At 40.9% G+C, this 21,693-nt stretch overlaps 1 long non-coding RNA gene across 1 annotated transcript; it reads right to left on the reverse strand.

Annotated features, from left to right (window-relative positions):
• Nucleotides 1-4,389: 4,389 nt before the first annotated feature.
• LOC125726524 (uncharacterized) lies at nucleotides 4,390-5,129 on the reverse strand. Its single transcript, XR_007388227.1, has 4 exons — nucleotides 5,048-5,129; nucleotides 4,846-4,951; nucleotides 4,608-4,713; nucleotides 4,390-4,446 (listed from the first exon to the last, which is right to left on the reverse strand). It is a non-coding gene; the product is annotated as an uncharacterized LOC125726524 (long non-coding RNA).
• Between the last annotated feature and the right edge of the window lie 16,564 nt (nucleotides 5,130-21,693).

Consider the following 21,693-nt stretch of genomic DNA (forward strand, 5'->3'; position numbering starts at 1 on the left):
CCAGGACACGCTGGAGAGACTATGTCTCTCGGCTGGCCTGGGAACGCCTCAGGGTCCCCCCAGAGGAGCTGGACGAAGTGGCCGGGGAGAGGGAAGTCTGGGTCTCCCTGCTGAGGCTGCTGCCCCCGCGACCCGACTCCGGATTAAGCGGGAGATGATGGATGGATGGATGGATGGATGGTGATTTTGTCCTTTAAATACAAATTGAAAGGGAGACGCTGATCCATTTTAGTAACTGGATCAAACAATTCAGCTATGTACTGTTGATCATTTAACTGTAAATCTTTAGCTCTGTTAAATCTTTAATGACAGCTTATTTTCTCTTCAATATCAGAAGCTCTACAGCACCACTACAAGGAAGTGACCCATCATATCTTCAGTGATGCTGTGACGAAATGGCTCCGATATGCAGCAGAACGTCAGGGAGGTGCAAAGAGAAAATGAACAGAAGTGGGTGTGGGCCGCTTGGGGGGGGTCAATTTGCACTTCAATGTTTTTGTGATTGTTATCAAATTGCTATAAAATTACCACCATTGTGCTATTTTTCTGTGAATGTATATATTGTCACGCCCGGCTCGTACGTTCCTCATGTGTGCCACACCCCCCTGATTATCCACGTGTGCTTCCCTGATCGTACCCAGCTGTGTCTGATTATTTTCAATCAGTCCTGTCTATTTGAGTCCATGTCTTACCAGAGTTCAGTGTCTGTCATTGATGTTAGTAGATGTCAGTGCCTGTGTACCTTCCGTTGTCCCGTTCCCGTTTGAATAAATCCTCATTTTCCCCGAGTTCGCCTGCTCGCCTGTTCCTTGCCTGCTTAACCGCCTGTGCGCTTCTCAGCGCCCGCCCCAGATCGTGACATATATAATGTGAATAATAAATTCAATAATAAATTAATAATAAATTCAATTTGAATATCTGTACATGCTATTTTTTATTTAGCTTTAGAAAGCCCTGCTGGATATAACATAATTTCAGCATTAATTCACTTGTGAAGCAATTATAACCCAATATTGATTTGACATACACTAATTCAACATTAAATCAATGAATGAAGAAGTTGTGAAACAAGTGTTGAAACAACGTTGAATCCTTATCGCAAATGGTTGACTTTTCAACGTTGGATAGACGGCCTTCTCAACGAGCAAGATCAATGCTAAATGAACATTGAAGATCAATGTTTTTTAATATGGAATCAATGTCATTTCAACATATGTGTGGTATCTGGGATGCCTTTTGTAGCTTTGAAAGTTTAACATTAACACGGGTAATACACGCTGAATATTTCTTAATAGACTTGGACACTAAAGCATAGACTTTCTTTACATCATCAGAGTAGAACCCCATACTCTGTTGAAATGAAAGTCCCTTGAAGCGGAGGTACAGGAAACAGGCGACATGAGCACCGCATGCGGAGGCAAAGTCTCCTTGAACTTGACCCGTATTATACCTTATTTTTGTGACAAGCTTCCATAAAAAGCACATAAAACTCTTTGGGTAGTAAGGGGAATCGGGGGGATAACAGTAAGATTCAAAAAAGGAAGCTTTTTGGCCTCCAAAATCATCCCAACCCAGTGTTCACCCTCTTTGTTTATAATTTTGGCCTTTGCTACTACTGAAGTTCCCCCTGGTGCTTCACATTCTCTATCAAAGTATACTCAACATATATGGTACTACTACAGTAGTGCCATTTAATGTGATGAGGTACATATTATTCTGTATAATAAATTGTTTGAATCCATATCTTCCCAAATATTTTCAGATTAAAGTATTATGTTTTTTTTTTTTTTTTTTGTAAAACTAGCAGTTAAAAACCATAAAACGTACAGGTGGAGGTTTTCTACTGCATTGCAATATCTGTTGTTTCCTGCCATGATGCCGTGTCAGAAATGCAGTCTGGTTAAAGCTCTTTTATTCGTAACGCATGGAACCTGGAACATGAACTACATGCATGACATAGACAGCGGCCATTCTCAGCATGACAGTGCGGCATGCTGGGACACATGCAAATAGGCCAGCCGGCGATTGGCTCACCAACGCCACAGTATAAATTCTGCTGTAAAATTACAGCAGTACTGTTTAATGTATAACAGCTTACTTTGTTTCCATGAACTGTAAACTGCATATTTAAAACTGTATTTTAATACGTATACTCATGTATTTATCATGTTACAGATTACACCAGTAACTGAAGCAAAAAAAAATAATGTTACAATTCAAAATCGTATTAAAGATAAATTTTATATTTACAAACATTTTATATATTATAAAAATTATTTTACCTGATTGATATTTACAGTATTATCATTTAAGGTATTTTACAGAACTTTTAAAAAAATTGTACAGTCAAACAATTCAAGTCAACGTTCAAGTCAGTTTCCCGAGATCCGTCATTGATGTTTGTTGCTGTCTCCCCGATCCTTTTCGTCCCCCCCTAAATAAATCTGCCTATCTAGATTCCTGGCTCCTGGAGTTGCTTCCTCACCCCCCATCCACACACGGAATGTAACAACCTGCCATGTATGTTTTGGTACCAAGTTTGCATCATGATTTGTAGTTAAAATTACAGTTTGAACGCCAATGATCTTGAATGCCAAAAAATGAATATGTTGTCTCATGGCAACACATATAATGCACTGTACCTACAGAGATTATGAAACAGACCTTGCTGATGTCAAGTGGGCATGAAATGGGATATAATGTAGGAACTTAACGTTCTAGTTGTAATTATTCATTTCAACATTAAAGTTTTCCTATAGATATCATCTGAGATTCAATAGGTAAATTATTTGTGAAGGCATAGAAACTTTAATAACTTTAATAATACAATTAACAATTCGAACAATGACTACAAACTAAAGGCTTAACATCAAAAACGAACTGATTATTATGGATAGTAATAATATTAGAAAACAAACAAGTAAGGCAATATGATTCAAATAAAAGCAATAAGCAAATAAATAAGTAAAATTAGTCACATTGTCAAATAAATAAATAAATAATCCTACATGGGGGCGGCATGGTGGTGCAGTGGTTAGCACTGTTGCCTCACACCTCTGGGACCAGGGTTCGAATCTCCTCCTGGGTCACATGTGTGTGGAGTTTGTATGTTCTCCCCATGTCGTCGTGGGGTTTCCTCCAGGTACTCCGGTTTCCCCCCACAGTCTAAAAACATGCTGAGTCTAATTGGACTTGCTAAATTGCCCGTAGGAATGCATGTGAGAGTGCATGGTGTGTGAGTGTGCCCTGCGATGGGCTGGCCCCCATCCTGGGTTGTTCCCAGCCTCGTGCCCATTGCTTCCGGGATAGGCTCCGGACCTCCCGCGACCCAGTAGGATAAGCGGTTTGGAAAATGGATGGATGGATGGATGGATAATCCTACATGAAACACAAAACTAATAAACTGACAATTCCTTATGTGCATGCTGGACAAATATAGTCCTGATCAACAGGAGGATTCTGCACGCAGTCATGGTGGTACCATCTGCTGCAAACATCACAGCAGATCTACAGGGAAGGGAGAGTGTTTCCAATGTAGTATAGTTTACACTTTTCACATTTAATATTCATAGCAATTAATGTAATCATAATAGGAAATTCAGGGAAGATTGCTGTCTACATATAATAGCAGTTGATGTCCTAAAACATCAGTATATAGAAAAAACAGATGAGCAGAATAAGGATGACAGGCCGTTGATATAACTGCTCAACTTATAGCTGTAAACATTGTGCAAACACCAATACCAGCTGGTTCACCATCTGCCCTCATATCCTCACTGACTATCTGACAGGTAAATACTCTCCCAGTGACTCCTGTTGGAGTCAGTGTCCAGTGTTTCATCAAATTACTTGTGCAGGTTACAGCTGGAAACTCACTTGCACTCACTTGAGAAACAGTGAATTTCTTATCTGTGTTATCTAGCAAAACACCCTTTTCATCCAAACAGCAGCCTGACTGATTAAGTTAAATCCATTTGCCTGTACATTTTTGACTGAAAGACAAAGTTTCTCTCCAAAAGGGAAAAAAAACAATAAAAATAAATGATTCAGCAAATCTAGGAGGAAAGAGCACAGTGAGATGCTTTATAAATGCCCAGATCCACTCAGTATTGCTTATGGTTTAAAAAGGCAGCCACCAACTTGATAAATGTATACACCATTACACAAAACAGAAGCAGAAATTTGCTAATAATGAAAAACACTAGACACGTACGTCAAGTTAGCGCTCTGCTCCTAGAGCTAGAACCAGCAGCTACTGAATACTCAAGCTGAATACTCAATCCACACCCATGAAAAGAAAAGCAATACCTCGTTTTACTATATTATTATCAAAGAAATTAATCTTATAAGTATGCTTATCACTAATGTATTGCAATATTGTAGAAATTACCCATAGTTTGCCAGACTCCTTCAACCCACAAAAATGGCAGAGGTTGCTGAGACTGTCTGTAAAGAAAGCAAACACTTCAGTTTAGTAAATACATCAATAACATATACAAACAAATGTGGTGTAAGGTTAAACATCCTGTACATAACAGGTACGGGGTTTTATACTGTCCTTTTAATAAGGAACACAGTTCAGAAGAAGAGTCACGCTGATCACGTACCAGATTCTCGGATGAGAGTCATGGCAATAACCAGCCTCAGCTTCTCAGCTGCCTTTTGGTCAGTACTGATATTAATGTCCTCCCCTTTCAAAATGCTCTCAGCAAACTGGAAAAGATTTTATTCAAATCAGACTTTCAGGACAAGATCTAGTGTTTTAGCACACAAACACTTAAGTACTCCAACATCAAGTACCATTTCGGTACAAATTGCCCATGGAAACAACTATTCAATACTTACTTTCAAAGCCAAGACTCCACAGGATGTGCTGTCTTTCTGAAGTTTGTGAGGGAGAGAACTGCAGGTCCACCTAGGAAGACTGCAGCCTTTGCTGAGCAGGAATGCCCTTGAACAGCAAATTTAGATCAGTCGATTTTATCATATGTTATTACATGAATAATAATTATTATTATTATGGAGAAAATGTTACAGCAGAAAGTACCTTGTCGATTCTAAGCATTTCCTCATTTTAACTGGAGACTCTCCCAAAGGATCCAAATAAAGGGGCCGATTCTCATGGGGGTACATGACCTGCGTAAGAAACACCAAGAATGCTGCTTTATTTTATACCAAAGTAACACTTTTCAACCCAAACAAGTTTTATTAAGTTATATATGTACTAAAGACATGTAACAGGGACTCAGTGAACAGTGAATTTTGAAGGCAATCACATCAGGAAGATTCTGATGGTATCAAGCAATCCTTGAGCATTTGAAAGAGTTTTGGTAAAACGTATAATGCAAAGATGAAGGGAGAGAAAGCAAAGGCTACAGAATGTACCATCCTCTACAGAATGTACCATCCTCTACAGAATGTACCATCCTCTACAGAATACACCGTCCTCTACAGAATGCACCGTCCTCTACAGAATGCACCATCCTCTACAGAATGCACCGTCCTCTACAGAATGCACCGTCCTCTACAGAATGCACCATCCTCTACAGAATGCACCGTCCTCTACAGAATGCACCATCCTCTACAGAATGTACCATCCTCTACAGAATGCACCATCCTCTACAGAATGCACCGTCCTCTACAGAATGCACCATCCTCTACAGAATGCACCATCTTCTACAGAATGCACCATCCTCTACAGAATGCACCGTCCTCTACAGAATGCACCGTTAAACTGTAGTCAAGTCAAGAGAGGCTGCATGAAATGGAGCAGAGATTTGGCTTGCTGGTGTGGTGGACAGACCTTTTATGTCAATCTTGTGAGGGATACGAGGTGTCTCGTCTTTGGCCAGTTTTAGATGATCCATATTAACTTTATGGAAAACGGCAGCCTTCTCCCCCAGCAGACTGGCATTCTTGCCTTGTATTTCTGTAATTATATAAGGTCCTAGACAGTTGGCATCCAGCTTGCCACTTTTCCTCTGCTGGCTCCTTATATTCTGCCTCCACAGCTGGTCACCAACTTTGAAATGGTGCCTTTGTGCACCAGACTTCAGCCTCTTCGCAGAATCTTGTGCCTTTTCAATATTGTCATGGATGGCATTTTTTAACTCATCCAGCCGTCTCACTCCCTCTGCCACTATCTCCTCACCAGTACTTTGCTCCACTGCATTGTCCACCTATAAACCAAATAGTTGGGTTGTTATTTAATAATGGACTTTGCATATATAGACAGTCTCAGAACACATCAGCTGAGCTATGTGACAAATAATTAATTATAATGAATTGAAAATGTATTAACATTTACAGCCTAACCTGGTATTGTTCTGGCACCTCAGAAGGGTAGCGGGCCTCCAAACATGAGGAAGTACGGTGAGAACTTAGTTGTGATTTGTTTTTTTGTACGCAATCCAAACATAATTGCATCCAGATATACGTCCCACGTATCTGGTCTCTCACCCACTAATTTGCTTAAAGTTCTGAAAAAGTATTTGGCAAAACAAGAAAGAGTTTTTGTTAAATCAAAAGCAAAAAATATCAGCTAATGTTTGAAACCAATGCTTCCTGAAAATATTTTGGAATACCTTAATAATGACAATTCATGTTACTCATAAACAACACTTGAAGTCACAAAGGTAAAAACTAGTAAGATGCATTTTCCCAACCTTTGGATTGTCCCATTCATCCGCTCCACCAAGCCATTGGTTTGCGGATGATAAGGAGAGCATAAACTTCGTTCAATTGACAGTTTTGTGCAGACTCGCTTGTTGATCTGTTAATAAAGATTAACATGTAATAAAGCTAAAAAAGTGTACAGACAGTATAATAAGGAATATGTTTGCAATTTAAGTATCATATTCTCTGTCCATTAAAGTCACTTATTTGATCAATCCAATTTACCGCATTGACGAATTCCCTTCCTTGGTCAGTCAGGATTCTTTTCGGAGCCCCAAACTGATAAACAAATTTCAAAATGCATGTGGTGACGTCCTCTGCACATTTGGATTTTAGCGGGTAGGTTTGTGACCACTTGGTAAAATAATCCACAAGGACACATATATATTTATGGTCCTGTGTTGTTGTCACCAATTGCCCTATCAGGTCCATCCCCACCAGCTCAAATGGTTCCGTGACCTTAAAAAGAAGAGTAAAATTATATAACAAATAACGGAATGTGATTATTGTCTGTGGTGGTGGAATGCGTAGTTATGTTCACAAATGTCAGTAGTTAAACACTGTCTGTATCCTAACTTTACCATCATGTTGATCCTTGTGCTACAGGGAGACTAAAGTCAATTTAGAAATGAATCTGCCAAATTATGCAAATGTAAATGCCTGTGCATTTGCTCACTGGGTGCCAGTAAAATCAGATGGAAATTTAATGTCATATTTGATGACGTGAGGCTCTCAGATTAGAGTTCATATTTCTCTGACACATCTAGTGTTGCATTCAGAACATTCAGAAAAGCTAAACTAAACTAAAAAGGTAAACATTTGGCTTATCCAAATGAATGGAATATATCATAGTATACATACAGTATATTTCATTAATGAGCAACTTTGACTGTTGTGGTGGTGCATCTATTCTAGTTTGAGAACTATATGTTAAAAGAACAAACTATACTTACCTTTATGGGTGTATATTGCACTTGTTGTTTTATTACATTCTGACTGGCCTGGCATGTCACACACTCTGACACCTATAAAGACATAGACATCAAATAGTTGAAATCAACTGCCACAATCAATTGACACTCATCAAATATATTGTTCTGCATTAAAGATGGAATGAATTGACAAAAAATAGAACAAAAAGATTTAAACCATCACTGTCAAAGAAAAAACACATATCTGCAAAAATCTGCATTTCTTAAAACTGAAACAGACTGATTACAATTTGCTACATTACTAACATGAAAAATTGCTTTTAAAACCATTTTAATTCAGTTGTATCTTATTAAGATACCTTACTGGATCTTAATTTGTGATGACCAGAGAATGAATAAATATGAACCTATTATCTACCTATATTAATAGAAAAAGAACAGTGTCACATTTGAGAAACCTGCAAGAGAACACAGCTTGTGAAATTTACTCACCCATTTATCAATGTCAGCTGACATTCCAGGCCAGAAGAGTCTCTTAGAAATTGCATCTCTTGTTTTTTTTGGCCAGTGTGAGCTCCGGTGGAACTTGCATGGAAATCGATGAATATTGTATTCGCTTCTTCAGCACCACAGACCACCTTTATTTTGACTGGCCTTGCTTGTCCTTTGCTTTGCTTGCTTGTCCTTTTATATAGTATAGCGATCCACCTAAAAATATCAAATGAAATAATTTTTATTAAAAATAAGCACTTCACACCAATACAGCAACAAAGACATACCCGGAGATAGTAACAAGGGCACTGTTTCCTGTTGCGAAGTGTATGTGGACGAATATTGTCAAGGTTTTTCTTCCTCTGTGCTAATCAAGAATCAGCAGCTGCCTGTGCAGTTCTGCAGCTGTCAGTCTTTATTGTGCCTTTTAGAAACATAACTGAGGCACAAGGTCCTCAATTGTTTATATACATATGAAAACAGACACACAGAAAGACACACGCATACGTACACATACACACCTATACACCTCAAAATGCATGTTCATAATACTTAAATAATAAGGGAGTAATTTTACAGCAGCCATCTATTCCTTTACATGCATGTCACACAATACTTACATGGTACACATACATACAATAATATATCATACCTTCAATAATTCACACTAAACAAAAGTATATTCATTATTGTATAATATAATTGTGACGCCCGCTCCGTCCGCTCCTCGTGTGTGCCACGCCCCCTGATTACCCACGTGTGCTTCCCTGATCGTCTCCAGCTTTGTCCATTTACTTTGCTTGGTCCTGTCTTATTTAAGTCCTGGTCTTACCTGTTTGCCTTGTCTGTCATTGATGTTAGTCTGCGTCCAATGTTCCCGGCTCCCCGAAGCCCGATTAAACCCTCGTTTACCCCGATTCCTGCCTGCCTGTCTATTTTGGATCACTCGCGCTCCCTGAGCGATCTTCAGTCCAGCCCGTCCTGCACTTCGCGTGACAATAATAACTATATTTCTCCTAAGGAAGAATTTAAGATAAGATCTTTATTGTCACTATTACAGAAAGAGTGAAAAAACAGTCCAGTGGCTCCCTGTGTAGCAACATAAGTTACAGTAGAGTAATAAACAAGAGAAATAAGAACAACACAAAAAGAGACAGACATCCTATTACAGTACGAGTGTCTGAGTGCAATGTGTACAATATGTCAGTCAAGGTAGTGTGTGCTTAATGACCTGCCCTATGCATAGTACTGCTTAGAAGACAGTCATTCAGGGGGGTGGATACTGTTTCACAGAAACAGTCATTCAGGGGGTGGGGGATGGGCGCATTTGGCTGCCTGTGGGTCAATCAATATGTTGCTCTGTTACTCTTTATCAGATTTTGATGTGCTGGCATGTTCTCCTCCAGGTTTGGTTCATTTGATTGCGAAACAGTACATCATTACGTTTAATCAGGTATTTTTGGTTGTATTTTAACAAATACTGCACATAGGATTGCTACACTGAAATATAGTAATCAAGAATGAAAACGAGGTGGTCACATTTATTTTTTTCACGTTCACGTTCACACCTTGTAGTCTTAATTGATTAACAGGTTTACTTTAAAATAGTTATAGGGAGATGTATTTTAGTCACGCGAGTTGTGCGCACCAGTCACGGGCGAATGCGCATGTGACAAAGTCTGGAGCGCACATTATGATGGTTGCGCATATAATAAGAAAAAAAGATGTAGAAAGGTACTTCGCACACAAAACGTCCGGAGGCATGTTTGGCTCAGCAAGTTAAACCTCAGTGCTCATGATCGGAAAGTCGCTGGTTCAAATCTACTCTCGGCATGTTTTCGGGTCCTTAAACAAGGCCTTTACGTCCCCTAGGTACTACAGCAGAAAGCCGTCTTTTGCTCTCAGAGCGCAAAATGGGGGAGGTGAAAAGAGAATTTCCCTAAATATCAAGTATAACAAAGTATTCGGCGCCACTTTACAATAAGGCTACCCTTATAAAGGGGTTATGGATTGTTTATAAGCAGGTTATAAATTAGGTTGTACCACTTCGTAAATCATTAATAGACAATTATAAACAAGTTATACCACAGTTTTCAATGCATTCCTACCAATTATAAGTGGTGAAGGGGGCCTTATTGTAAAGTGGTACCAAATATTCTAAGAATAACATTTAAATACGAATCGATAAAAATCAGCACGCAATACTAAATCTTTTTGGACATTAATGTTGCTGCCAAATAGGCCTACCATATAAATCGCTTGGACCCCTAAAAATCACTCAGCTCTAAGGTCATAATCCACATATGCCTCAATTAAAAATTATTTATGGTTGTACATAATGAAATTCTGACTAAATACCAATTTACATGGTCCACTACTGTGTTTGCATCAGACATCTCACGATAAATCATAAGTTTGATCAGATGTTACTTGAGTCGACATATGACTGCATTTTTATTTTCAGTTAGCCTTAAAATTCCAGTGAGGTCTGTATAAATTAAGCAATATACAGAAATGTAATATCCACTAATTTTGTGAGTCATTAATTGATATTTAATTCTGTATTTTTAATGTTTAACCTAAACACAATGCCACACTACACTGGATATTGCAGAATAGAAGACCTTACTTGGAAGGGGAGCAGCCTCCCCCCACCCCCAGAAAGCTCGGGAAATTACAGTCATGATGTAAAGATTCTAACATATGCTTAAATGACTGTTAAGGCCCCTTAGTTTTTTCCTTTATTATTTTCACAACATCTGTGCAAACCAAATAAGAATTACATTGCGTACGTTGTACAAGAACGGCACTAAATAGCTTGAATCTTGAATCCCATAAAATAGTGAAATACCCCAACATTGATTTTAGCCTCTGTGTCAGACCCCAGGGGCCCTTTTCTTAATTGGCATTAGGTTTAATTAGGATTAGTTTGAATGAATGATATAGGGTGGTGTCACGATCGGCAGAAGCGAGAGCGGCGATCGTGCAGGCAAGGAGCAGGCAAGGCAAACAGAGTACGGGGTATACGGGGATTTAATAAAGGCACAGGCAGGACGGGACATAGGCATCGACAACATCAATGACGGACAAAGGACTCGGGTAAGACACGGACTGAAATACACAGGACTGATTGAAAATAAGCAGACACAGCTGGCTACAATCCAGGAAACACACGTGGGTAAGCAGGGGGCGTGGCACACAGGAGGAGCCGACGAGCAGGGCATAACAGGGTGGTACTGTGAAAGCAGGTAGACTCCAGCTTAATTTATTTTATATATATTTTATTTCCTTGAATTGGGTATACTTTACAAAAAAAAATCATCAGTTTAAATTTATCCCAAAAACGTGAGTGCAAATTGTTGCATCATTTATTTGAGTAAATTCTATAGGTTAAAGTAAATTCTATAGGTTAGTTTTTTCAGTGTAATGCCTGTCTCTTTTGTGTTTGGGTTACGCTCTTTCAAGGATTCACGAAAGATTCTGAAAGGATTTGTCAATATATGTTTGTTTAAAAATAAAACAATATTTATGAAAAAGAAAAATAAACAGTAGCACTTACAAACAAAAACGAAACACAATTATACAAAATGGCTTGAAAAATGTATGAAGTCATAGTCTCTCAGACAGATTGGGTGCAGAACTGGATTAATAATAAGAATTGCAGCTCCCCCCCCCCCCCCCCCCCGCATATGTGTTCCTGTGATCAGCCAGTATTTTTATTTTAGTCATAGAAGTCCCATAAAAAAATGAATCCGTTAGAGTAAGGAAAGAAAAGCTGAATAAAAAACCTAAATAAATACTAATAAGATAAATGAATAGAAAGAAATGCTGTGTTGTTTTTGCTTTTACCCTAAAGGCTGAGCTGTCACTCTGCTGACTGTAGGTGGATCTTGCTGTCGGAACACAACCCCCTCAGACGAAATGAGTGGCAAAACACGCTGCAACATGCCTGCTTTTAGTCTGGGACACTGATGAAACAAATTATTATCTGCTTATTAAATTAAAAGCAGTTGGAGTCAACAGGGATTCATACAACTTACCAAATTACTAATGGATCAATGACATGATTTGTGGCCAGGAATCGGATTTCCTGACAATTATTTGTGTACTGTGCACACGCTCCTTATTTGGCATGTCATTGCATTTGGACTGCACCCTCACTGTCCAGCCACTTTCCATTTAGATTTTAAATTAACTGTATAGAGCACGTTAAATATCTGCAGTATTCTTTATTTTTATGTCTATTTTTATTATTTTATTACATTGAATTCCTTTAACTTACTTACTGTACCATCCTCAATGTTACAACGTGCAGGACACAGACCAGGGAAGCAGAAGGATATGCGGACCTGGGTAACATGGGTTTTAATGGCCCTGCCTCGTGCCCATTGCTTCCGGGATAGGCTCCGGACCCCCCGCGACCCAGTAGGATAAGCGGTTTGGAAAATGGATGGATGGATGTATGGATTGGTTATAATGGGCACACAGAGAGGCATACGAAACAACAGCGTCGAAACAATACAATGGCAGAACTAGAGAAACATACTCCGACGTGGACGTAAATACACAGAACTAATGAAAACAACTCGAAGCAGCTGATCCCACGGGATTCCACTCAAGGTTACCGAGGGGGGCGTGGCACATGGGAGGGTCAGGTGAGCGAGGTGTGACACTCAAATTGTTTGTGCTGTGCACCAGAACTCAAGGAACACACATTTCCTTCCTTTACGTTGCATATTATGTTGATGTATATAAAACACAAGAAAACCTTTGAAATTGAAATGACTTAGACGTAGCTGACTTTGACACTGGGGATATTTGTTGATGAATTTAAAGTGACCAGGACACCAATGGATACTCTGGTGGTACGTGAACAAGATGGTACTAGTATTTTTATATTATTACAACTTTTATTTGCTCAGAAATGACAACGGCAAAACGATGTTTCGGAAGCTGGATTCCGAATAGCTCATTCCATTTTAGACATGTTTTGATGCCAAACCAGTTGATTGACAGGTTGGTTGTTCAAAAAAAAGCAAAAGCAGTATTGAAAATCATTGTCTTATTCTTATATTTTTATTTGTATTAATATTATTTTTTTTTATTCAAAATGTATTTTCTTATTTTATAGAGATTTATCTAATTGATGGCACTCCTATGCCAAGGAACGTGTTCTTTGTAAATCCAGATTTAGGCTTTGCCTACAGGCAGATCATACCTGGCACCTGTTCTGCCCAAATACAGTAAAGGGGTCGAGGGAAAATTAACACAATATGTAAACAGTTTTTTTTTTTCTTTTTTGCTTCTTATCCTTGGGTCTGATCACATATGACTATAGTATACTTTATGTACTTTTAAAATATTTCTATATTATTGGTAATTATTTTGTGAACATTATTCTGCTACCCTTCTACCTTGCTTGTTGCACAGTCTGAAGTAGTGGCAATTTCATTTCATGCTGGTGTACGACTACATTCATATTGTGATGCTCCTCGTGTGTGCCACACCCCCTAATTACCCACGTGTGATTTCCTGATCGTGCCCAGTCGTGTCTTGTTTTCTGCTGCCTTGTTCCGTGTATTTAAGTCCCTGTTTTGCATTAACCCCTTGTCTGTCATTGAAAGTGTTGCGTGAGACCTGTTCCTGTACCTTGTTTCCTGTCCCAATCTCTCCATTAAACCCTGTTCGTCCCGCATCTTGCCTGCAACTTGCTTTTACTGCTCTTTGAGCCGCACCAACCACGCTCACTCAGCGCACCCGTCCTTCCGAGCATGACAGGTATATGTGACTAATAAAAATCTTTAATATGGAACTATTACTAAATCTTTCGCAGAGGGAAATTAATTTTAGTGGAAGTCACTTTTCAGTGAATTTCACCTTAACCTTTGCAAAACGTGTCAGTCCCACACCATGATACCACTTCTGCACAGTAGAACATCATTATTTTGCATTGTTTCACATAATATTATTGTTAAATTTAACACTTTAAAGAGTGTAGCGAGTGTTATTTTTACAGTGATTAACTTTTTAAACTCTTATAGCATCCAGTTGACACCATAGATTGTTATCACATTGTGACTCCACTCCTTCCCAGAGTGTCAGCAGATATGGGCGACACGTAGTTACAAATTTGATGGCTCTTATCTTCTGCCCAGTAGTATGACCTTGGAGTTCCGGTGGCTGCAGTTTCAGTACCACAGTTTTCGGACCGTAATTTTAGAACCCTGTTTTTACACAATAGTGCCATCTAACAAATGGATGACCTCCTACAGTAGTGTAGGCTGCAGTTTCCGGACCACGATCCCAGGGCCTCAGTCTTACACAATAGTGCCATCTAACAAATGGATGACCTCCTACAGTAGTGTAGGCTGCAGTTTCCGGACCACGATCCCAGGGCCTCAGTCTTACACAATAGTGCCATCTAACAAATGGATGACCTCCTACAGTAGTGTAGGCTGCAGTTTCCGGACCACGATCCCAGGGCCTCAGTCTTACACAATAGTGCCATCTAACAAATGGATGACCTCCTACAGTAGTGTAGGCTGCAGTTTCCGGACCACGATCCCAGGGCCTCAGTCTTACACAATAGCGCCATCTAGAGCCAATACGCCAGGACAGATTTGTGTAAAAAAGCTAAAATGTTACTATAATAGATGAATGTAGGATTCTACAGTTCTGCGTTCTAAATATAATAATTGTTGGTACCGGGTGATACTTTTGTAATTTAATCTTTCTCAGTCAGTTTTATATTACACCAAATCCCAACAATTTGACTAAAGTAGTTGACCTGACCAACTACAAAATATGCATCTACAGTAAAGGCGTTGAGAGTTATTTGGATAATGTGCTGGCTTTTGTCGCACAAAGCAGGTAGGAAAAGTGAGGGCGTAATACGTGTGTGTGTGAGTGCGCGTGGTGTGTGTGTGAGTGCGCGTAGTGTGCGTGCGTGTGAGTACGCGTGGTGTGCGTGTGGGTGCGCGAGGTGTGCGTTTGAGTGCACGTGGTGTGCGTGTGAGTGCGCGTGGTGTGCGTGTGAGTGCGCGTGATGTGCGTGTGAGTGCGCGTGATGTGCGTGTGAGTGCGCGTGGTGTGCGTTTGAGTGCGCGTGATGTGCGTGTGAGTGCGCGTGGTGTGCGTGTGAGTGCGCGTGATGTGCGTGTGAGTGCGCGTGGTGTGCGTTTGAGTGCGCGTGATGTGCGTGTGAGTGCGCGTGTTGTGCGTTTGAGTGCGCGTGATGCGCGTGTGAGTGCGTGTGGTGTATGTGTGAGTGCAAGTGGTGTGCGTTTGAGTGCTCGTGGTGTGCGTGTGAGTGCGCGTGATGTGCGTGTGAGTGCGCGTGGTGTGCCTTTGAGTGCGCGTGGTGTGCGTGTGAGTGCGCGTGATGTGCGTGTGAGTGCGCGTGGTGTGCGTTTGAGTGCGCGTGATGTGCGTGTGAGTGCGCGTGGTGTGCGTTTGAGTGCGCGTGATGCGCGTGTGGTGTATGTGTGAGTGCAAGTGGTGTGCGTTTGAGTCTGCGTGGTGTGTGAGTGCGCATGGTGTGCGTGTGAGTGCGCGTGGTGTGCGTGTGAGTGCGCGTGATGTGCGTGTGAGTGCGCGTGGTGTGCGTTTGAGTGCGCGTGATGCGCGTGTGAGTGCGTGTGGTGTATGTGTGAGTGCGCGTGTTGTGCGTGTGAGTGCGCGTGGTTTGCGTGTGAGTGCCTGTGGTGTGTGTGTGCCCATGGCAGAGTATGCATGTGTTTGCTCTTAGCAGAGTACATCTTGTGTGTGTTTGAGGCAGAGTACAGGTGAGTGCTTCCTATACAAGTGTATGCATAAGGTGGGGTAAGGGCAGTGTTGATACTTTGGCTTTTTTCCCTCGTCATTTTAAACAGTGCTGCCTAACCAGTAAATATGGTGTGAAGGTTAGTATTATTAGTAAACTGTTGATATTATTAGATGTATATTTGCATAGCATGATATGGTATTTCCTTTGATTTTCTTTAATCCACCATAATAGTGTTGAATAGGGCAAGAGTATAAAACTTGTCTTGTTAGTTTTTATTACTACATGTTCTTGCATGATGCTCTTGTTTTACACTGAAGTGTGAAAACAACTTTCCTGTTGCCATTCGGCATGTAATACCACCATCTGTTGTGCCTGGTAGTCGACCTACTGTAGCCTTGAAACAAAACTCAACCCCACCCTTAAAATTTATTATACCACTCCAAAGACAAGTTTAAGAAATTCTTCTCTGATTCAGAGCCAACATTTGAAAAAATTTATTTTTAATTCATTTTTAATTCAGATGAGTTGTTCAGATTGCATGAACAGCCACAGCAGTTCAAATTGTATTACAAAGAGCAAACATCCAGTAAAGTGAGTGTTTGGCAGAGTCTTCTTCATTATGGTGAATAATGTAAATCACGGCGGCTGTTAGGTTATATGCCTAATTCAAGCTAATGAAAGTGATTCAGTCGGTTTAATTAAACATGGGGACATTCAGTGAAATTAACTCAACTATATTATGGTTTCAGAACACATACAAAGAATGTCATTTTCAGAATATTCTATTTGTGTGGAACTACTATCCATGATTCAGTAAGAATTATGCATGAAAACTAATACATTTACATCCCATTAACATAATGTAAATAATTCCAACATGTAAGGATGTATGGATGTTTGTTTTATTTACAGAGACCAAGTGAAAAGACATAATTTAGATCCACATAAAGGAGACTTATCATCCATCTTCCAGGTGTGCATTTATTACTGAAATATATTTAAAAGTAGTATACACATACAGGGAGGTACAATTAGTAGTTTGTCCTGTCAATGGAAAGACACGCTATATGGACAAATGTATTGGGACACCTGGCCATTACACCTAACCTTAATGACATCCCATTCTAAATCCATAGGCACCAATATGGAGCTGGTCCTTTGCAGCTATAACAGCTGGCACTCTTCTGTGAAGGCTTTCCACAAGTGTGTTTGTGGGAATTTTTGCCCATTCAACCAGAAGAGCATTTGTGGGGTCAGGCACTGGTGTTGAATGTGAAGGTCTGCTTCGCAATCTCTGTCTATTTCATCCCAAAGGTGCTCGATGGAGTTGAGGTCAGGGCTCTGTGTCGGCCAGTGAAGTTCTACCACACGAAACTCACCCAACCATGTCTTTATGGACTTTGCTTTATGTACTGGGACACAGTCATGCTGGAACAGAAAAGGACCTTCCTTCCCCAAACTGTTCCCACAAAGTTGGAAGCGTACAATTATCCAAAATGTCTTGGTATGCTGAAGCGTTAAGAGTTCCCTTCAGTGGAACTAAGCAGCCTAGCCAAGCCCATGAAACACAACCCCACACCATTATCCCTCCTCCACCAAACTTTACAGTCGGCACAATGCAGTCAGGCAGGTAAGGTTCTCCTGGCCAATCCCAGACTCATCCATCTGACTGCCAGACAGAGAAGTGTGATTCATCACTCCACAGATCACATTTCCACTGCGCCAGAGTCTAGTGGCAGCATGCTTTACACCACTTTATCGGATGACTGGCATTATGCTTGGTGATGTGAGGCCTGCATGCAGCGGCTTGGCCATGGAAGCCCATCCATGAACCTCCCAGGACACTCTTTTTGTGTTGAGGTTAATGCCAGAGCTAGTTTGGAATCTGCAGTTATTTCCTAGGTCTTTATCACTCCTTTTTTCATACCTTTTCAGAATCAGAATCTTTTTATTTGCCCAGGACAGAGAAGTACAAGGAATTTCTTTTGATGGGGGTGGTATCACATAAACAAAACACACACAAATAAACATCTAAAGGTAAATATACAAAGATTTATTTTTCACAGGAGATGTGCAATGCTGAGTAAAGTATGTGGACAATATAAATAAATAAAAAGATAGATAATGGATGGATGTAATGTGTAAAGAGCTTAGGTACAGTGCAGATGAGTTCAATTAGTTAAAATATGATAATGAAGCTTGAGCAGTGTGTGGTTCCTTATCCTACTGGGTCGCGGGGGGTCCGGAGCCTATCCCAGAAGCAATGGGCACAAGGCAGGGAACAACCCAGGATGGGGGGCCAGCCCATTGCAGGGCACACTCACACACCACTCACTCACACATGCATTCCTATGGGCAATTTAGTAACTCCAATTAGCCTCAGCATATTTTTGGGCTGTGGGGGGAAACCGGAGTACCCGGAGGAAACCCCACAACGACATGGGGAGAACATGCAAACTCCACACACATGTGACCCAGGCAGAGACTCAAACCTGGGTCCCAGAGGTATGAAGCAACAGTGCTAACCACTGCAGGTGTGGAGCATTATACATTCAAACTACTACACTGACCTCTCAAAGCAGTTTCTCCCCCAACCACAGCACCACAAGTGGTTCTTTTAGTCAACTACCAGTATACTCACTGGAAAGCAGCCCGTAACAATAAATAACAATCTAATAATAAAATGTTTATCTGAGAGGAGGGGGTTAAATGAATAACAGATGACAGCTTAGCAACACAGCTTACAGAAGTTTGATAATTTATTCTGCTTATTGTATATATATCACAATCTCTTTATAATATAATAAATATGATAATTGTGTGCTGAAGTTCTGTGCCATTGTCTGTGCAATTATCTGTACCATTAACAACACATAATGCCACATGCTAAACTACCTGTGTTTTGTTTGATCCTGAAGAACAACACAAAGTTCTCTGCCAGCAAGAGATATTTAGCAAGATCTTGCAACCAACATAAACCATCTGAAGAAATGCAGGTTTAACATTAACTGATCTTCAGTCATGAATGGAGCCATCAGAGGTTTTAATCAAAAAACATATGATCCATGTCACTCAATTTCTGTGAGGTTTTCTGATGATCTGGGGGTTCATGAAGAGGCTGTGGACCAAGAAGAGAATTTTTAAGACTTTTAACTGAAGCTTTGCCGAGCTCTTCAATGTTTGAGGGAAAAGAAGGCAAAATGAACTTGGCTCTCGATAGTACTGCTATGAATTGATGGTTATCTCGTCACTGAGAGGCTGGGCTCTATAATAATTTATTACATCTATATCATTGTTTTACAGTATATGGTGGGACAGGTATTTGTAATAGTTTCATTGTTTTCACGCACTGTCAAATTTTTATTTTTCCTAACCTTGAGACAGGTGTGGAAATAAAACTGGACATTGGTAGCCCGGGAGGGAGGCATATTGGGTCTGTTATGTCTTAGGCCTTAGGGAAGAAGAGATTGTTTTGGATACTGTGTGACCTCGCTTCGCGATAGCTGCCTGCAGTAAGTTCCGCAGACCCTGAGGAAAGCTCAGACCTTGGAACCCGCCGTCTGGGAACAAAAGGGGGGGGGGAAACCACCTGCAGAAAGAGAGTCGAAGCTGCCCCAACTGGTGCACAGCCAGTTATAGCTTTATAAAATAGTTGCAGCAGACAATATATAGCAAGCTATGCGGTAGTGCAAATGTATAAGTAATTATGTTAATCATATTAATCATAAGTTAACCATGTATTTGCAGTGATTTAATGACAATACGTCAATGTGTTAATCATTAATCAGTGGAACACCCAAACATTAATAGTGATTCAATGTCATGTAATCAATATCTATATTCATATCTCAAGTAGAGTCTAGCAGTCGAGACATATTCTGGTAAACTGAGCAAAATGGGTAGATTTTACCTTGCAACCAAGGTGAACCAATAGAGCAGGAGAATTGTGTTTGTTATACGTTTGAGCTCGGTTTGTCAGTGTTTTGTGACCAATCAGGACTTAGAAGTCCTTATTGGGAATTGGGAGTTATGGTTTATCAGCTGGTTGCTCTGTGAGCTCCGGGTGACTTGGTACCGAGTGCCAGAGTGTGACAGGAGCGCTTTGCTGGATTGGTGGAATAAAAGAGATTTCCTTTACTCACCAAACTGAGAGGTCCGACTTTTATTCTAAGTGTTATATTTAAAATGTTTCTACCACACTCTCTAACTCCTGTTTGGACCCCAGAGCATCTGCCACTCATGACCAGTCACTGCTTTGGCCACCAGCTTCTCTCTGTATTCCAGCCCAAACTTATCCAGACATAGAATAGAATAGAATAGAATAGCTACTTCATTGTCATTCAGAACATACACTGGTTAGTTCACATCAGAGCAAAATTACGTTGCATCTGAGGCTTTCGAGCTGCCAAACCAGATGGAGATACAGCTGATCATCACGCTCTCTATGGTGCCTCGGTAGAAGGTGCTGAGGATGGGAGAGGAAAGCTAACGCTTTCCTCAAACGCTGCTGAGCCCGTTTAACCGGTGATGTTGTGTTTGGTGACCAGTCCAGACTGTCAGTTATCTGCACCCCTAGGAATCTGATGCTGCTGACCACCTCCACAGCATATATGTGATAAATAAAGTCAAAAGCAATAAAGTCAGCAGCTTGATTTTATTCGTAAATATGCCCGCTGCACACGCTGCATCTAACCGCTGCCGTCGTGGATTTTTTAAGGTCGCCGGCAGGAAGTTCATCTAAAACGGGAAAGTGCTGAACTTCAGCGGCGCGATGTCTGTTCCTGCAAAATATATGGATTATTTATTTTATTATTATGAAAATATGCAAATGACTGCTAGTTACAAACTTGCATAAAAAGAAATGTCCCGTTAAAATGGAGTAATCATGATATTTTATATCGCGCATAGATCCGCTTTATTGTAATTTAATCCTGATCCTATTTTATTTAGTAATCTGTGTTTTGTCTCCACCTAGTGGCGTCACTGAAAAGTACACATTGTTTCTGGAATGATCGCTTTTCTGTGAATTGACGTGTCCAGTGGATGTAAGAAATATGGCAACAGTTTTAATAGAGAGACATTATAACTGACTACAGTCACTGTATAGAATGTTAATCTGCAATAGATAATGAATCCAATTGTGGATTGTCAATAGATGTCTGTGTATATTTTTCCACGTCTGTTATTAATGATATTGCATGCAGATAAATTTAGTGGCTTTTGCCAGCCGGGCGTGGGAGGGGTTCAGTATCTATCTATGTATCAATTTATCTGAGTCAGACAGATAAGTGGGGGCAGAGGAGTAAGGGTGCATGGGCACATGCCCCCTCTGTCTGACGGAGGAGCATCCAGACCTTTTACAGTGGGCTGGGGGTGGCAAGGGTGCCTGGGCACCTACCCGTTCTGTCTGACGGGGGAGCATCCAGACCTTTTTCAGTGGGGTGGGGGTGGCAAGGCTGCCTGGGCACCTACCCGTTCTGTCTGACGGGGGAGCAACCAGACCTTTTTCAGTGGGCTAGGGGGTGGCAAGGCTGCCTGGGCACCTACCCGTTCTGTCTGACGGGGGAGCAACCAGACCTTTTTTAGTGGGCTAGGGGGTGGCAAGGCTGCCTGGGCACCTACCCGTTCTGTCTGACGGGGGAGCAACCAGACCTTTTTCAGTGGGGTGGGGGTGGCAAGGCTGCCTGGGCACCTACCCGTTCTGTCTGATGGGGGAGCAACCAGACCTTTTTCAGTGGGGTGGGGGTGGCAAGGCTGCCTGGGCACCTACCCGTTCTGTCCGACGGGGGAGTAACCAGGCCTTTTACAGTGTGGTGGCGGGCGGGGGGG

Source organism: Brienomyrus brachyistius, unplaced genomic scaffold (genome assembly GCF_023856365.1).
Source record: "Brienomyrus brachyistius isolate T26 unplaced genomic scaffold, BBRACH_0.4 scaffold73, whole genome shotgun sequence".
Classification (NCBI taxonomy): Eukaryota; Metazoa; Chordata; class Actinopteri; order Osteoglossiformes; family Mormyridae; genus Brienomyrus; species Brienomyrus brachyistius.